The sequence below is a fragment of the Telopea speciosissima genome, chromosome 7, assembly GCF_018873765.1.
Source record: "Telopea speciosissima isolate NSW1024214 ecotype Mountain lineage chromosome 7, Tspe_v1, whole genome shotgun sequence".
NCBI classification, from domain to species: domain Eukaryota; kingdom Viridiplantae; phylum Streptophyta; class Magnoliopsida; order Proteales; family Proteaceae; genus Telopea; species Telopea speciosissima.
In genome coordinates, this window is record NC_057922.1 from 54,761,633 (window position 1) to 54,765,525 (window position 3,893).

The following is a 3,893-nucleotide window of genomic DNA, read 5'->3' on the forward strand; positions in this document are numbered from 1 at the left end:
GAGATAGTTGGTGCCAGTGGAGTTGGGCGAGACAGATTTAAATGTGATCATTGTGGTCGCATTGGACACACCAAGGATAGGTGTTGGTCTCTCCATGGTCGTCCTCTTGGTATGCGTGGTCGTGGTAGCCGTAGAGGGGGAGCTCGGGCTCATTCCGCAGCGGCGACTGATGCTGATGCCCCACAGGATGACTCCACCTTTATGGATGCAGCGGTTCGCAGGGTTGTGTCACAGTTGAGCACATCTAGTATGGCTGGATCCTCATCATCCTCAGCTTCCACTGCCGTCCAGTCTTGGGTCATTGACTCGGGTGCCACGGATCACATGACTGGTACGTCTCATTATTATGATTCCTATACCATTTGCTCTGGTAAGGACAAGGTTAGGGTAGCTGACGGCTCCCTTTCCTCCATATCTGGTAAGGGTAATATCCCTATAACATCATCTATTTCACTTTCTTCTGTTCTTCATGTCCCTAACCTTATTCTGAATCTTCTATCTGTGAGTCTTCTGACTAAATCTCTTAACTGCTGTGTCACATTTTTTCCTTCTCACTGTCTTTTTCAGGATTTGGTGACGAAGAGGATTATTGGTAGTGGATGTGAGGAGAAAGGCCTCTACTTTTTTGATCCGTTTTTGCCCACAGCTCATTCCTATGTGTGTAGCCGAAAAGATAATAGTTCTGTGGATTCTGTTATGTTATGGCATCGCCGTCTTGGCCATCCATCTTTTGTTGTAATGAGGAAATAGTTGCCTCACTTATTTTCATCTATTGTCTCTTCTCATGTTTTTCAATGTGAAACCTGTATGTATGCCAAACATTGTAGGTCTTCATATCCTTATCATGGTAATAGAATTGTTGCTCCTTTTCATATTGTGCATACTGATGTGTGGGGTCCTTCCCCTACTACTTATTTATTTGGCTATCGTTACTTTGTGTCATTTGTTGATGATTTTTCATGTGCCACATGGACTGTTCTTCTGAAGCATAAGAGTGAAGTTTGTGATGCCTTTCATAATTTTTACCAAATGATTTTTACCCAATTTGAAACCCGCATCAAAATTGTGCGTTCTGATAAAGGGGGAGACTATATGTTTGGTGGCCTTCAAGCCTTCTTTACTACTCATGGCATTATCCATCAGCTAGCGTGTGTTGACACGCCCCAACAAAATGGGGTTACTGAGAGGAAAAATCGCCATCTCCTAGAGGTCACCCGTAGTCTCTTGCTTGGCATGCATGTCCCCCAGACCTTCTGGTCTACGGCTTCTAACAGCTTCCTTTCTCATCAATCGTATGCCTACCAAGCTTCTTAACTACAAATCTCCCTTGGGCATCTTATCTCCCAAGGCCTCTATTTTTTCTCTTCCTCCTAGAGTCTTTGGTTGTGTTTGTTATGTGCATGTTAACAAATCTGCTCGCACTAAACTTGATCCCAAAGCTCTTAAGTGTCTCTTTCTTGGGTACTCTTCTACTACCAAGGGATACAGGTGTTATCATCCTTCTTCCCACCGAAGTTTCATTTCCTAGGATGTTTCCTTTCTTGAATCTGTCCCTTTCTTTGTTCTTTCTCAGCATCCTCTTCAGGGGGAGAATTATGGGAGTGAACAGGCTACTAATGATTTCTTCCTTTCTCCTATACCTACATCTCCTTTTCTACTTGACATTGGAAAACATAGGACTGTAGATGTGGTTGAGATTAATGATCAACCAGGGGGGAATATAGATTTGGTTGTTGAAAGTGGTTTTGGTAAGGAGAAGGATTACCACATTACATACAAAAAAGGTGAAAGCTTACATAACACAAGAAAGAAGACCTACCAAGAGTCCTCTTCAGATCCAGATCCACATCCTGAGATTCATCCTTCTCAATCAGGTGGCATTCCTTCTCCTCCATCTGATTTGGACCTTCCTATTGGTATTAGGAAAGGAAAAAGAACTTGTACTAATCCTATATCCCAGTTTGTTTCCTATGATGCAAGTTCTCCTACAGGACTTGCCTTTATTTCTGCTCTTTCGATTGCTTTCATTCCCAAGAATCATTGATGCTATGTCTGACCCAAAGTGGAGACTAGCCATGTCTGAGGAGATGATGGCACTTGAGAAGAATGGTACTTGGCAACTTGTTGACCTTCCCAAGGGACGTGTCCCAATTGGATGCAGATGGGTCTACACAATCAAGTATAAATCTGATGGCAGTATTGAGAGCTACAAAGCAAGGTTGGTGGTCAAGGGGTACAGTCAAGTCTATGGAATTGACTATCAGGAGACATTTGCCCCTGTGGCCAAGCATAATTCAACAAGAGTTCTTTTATCCTTAGCTGCCAACAAAGATTGGCCCTTATATCAATTGGATGTGAAGAATGCCTTCCTTCATGGTGATTTGGAAGAGGAAGTGTACATGCAAACTCCACCAGGCTTCAAGATGCCCTCAGCTGAAGGGAAAGTGTGTCTCCTTAAGAAGGCTTTATATGGTCTCAAACAGTCACCAAAGGCATGGTTTGAGCGCTTTCGATAGGCCATTCTGAAGAATGGATATTCCCAGAGCCAAGCTGATCATACTCTCTTTATCAAGCGGAGTAATGGTACTATCACAGCTCTCATTGTCTATGTTGATGATATCGTGGTCACAGGAGATGATACAGCTGAGATAGGTAAATTGAAGAGCTACCTGGCACAACAATTTAAGATCAAAGATTTGGGTCCCTTGAAGTACTTCTTAGAAATAGAAGTATCAAGGACCAAGAAAGGGATCAACATATGTCAGAGGAGGTTTATTCTTGACCTGTTGACAGAGATAGGGATGTTAGGCTGCAAACCAGCTAGCTCTCCTATTGAGCAGAATCACAAACTAGGAGAGGATTGTGGTCCCTCTCTTGTTGATGCAGGGAAGTATCAAAGGCTAGTGGGGAAACTTATCTATCTCTCTATGACTTATCTATCTCTCTATGACTAGGAGAGGATTGTGGTCCCTCTCTTGTTGATGCAGTGGGAGTTGTCAGTCAATTCATGCATGCTCCCAAGAGTGACCATTTGGATGTTGTGTATCGCATTCTAAGGTATTTGAAGTCCTCTCTAGGGAAAGGATTGTTGTATGCAAGGCACAACCACTTGAGAGTGGAAGGCTTCACAGATGCCGATTGGGCTGGTTCCATTACAGACAGGAGATCTACCTCTGGCTATTGTACCTTTGTGGGAGGTAACTTAGTCACATGGAGGAGCAAGAAACAGCATGTTGTGGCCAGATCTAGTACCGAGGCAGAATTTAGAGCTATGGCACATGGAGTGTGTGAGCTCATTTGGCTGAAAAGACTTGTTCAAGAACTGGGATTTGATACTGAAGGGCCCATGAGACTGTACTGTGACAACAAGGCTGCCATCAGTATTGCCCACAACCCTGTGCAACATGACTGGACTAAGCACATTGAGGTTGATAGGCATTTCATCAAGGAGAAGATAGACTTTGGCTGTATTTGTACTCCTTTTGTGAAGACTGAGGATCAGTTGGCAGATATCTTCACCAAAGCTCTTGGCTCTCCTCAATTTAGTTCCTTCCTAAGCAAGCTGGGAATACATGATATATATTCTCCAGCTTGAGGGGGAGTGTTAGAAGTCACGTAATAGGGGTAGTTTAGGAACTAGTCTATCACTAGTTGCCTTATTATGTAATTCTTCTATTTCTTCTTTATTTCCCTTATACCTCCCTAGGGAGGTGGATGTAATTCCTATTAGTGATGATTAAATGAATATATGGTGAATGGAGAAGTCTCTCCATTTACAATTGTTACAGCCCAATACACTCTTCTCTCTTCTCTCTTCTCTCTTCTCTCTTGCTATCTTCTTTTTCCTCCAACCTCTTCCTTCTCTCTTCTTATTTCCTAAACCTATATTCTAA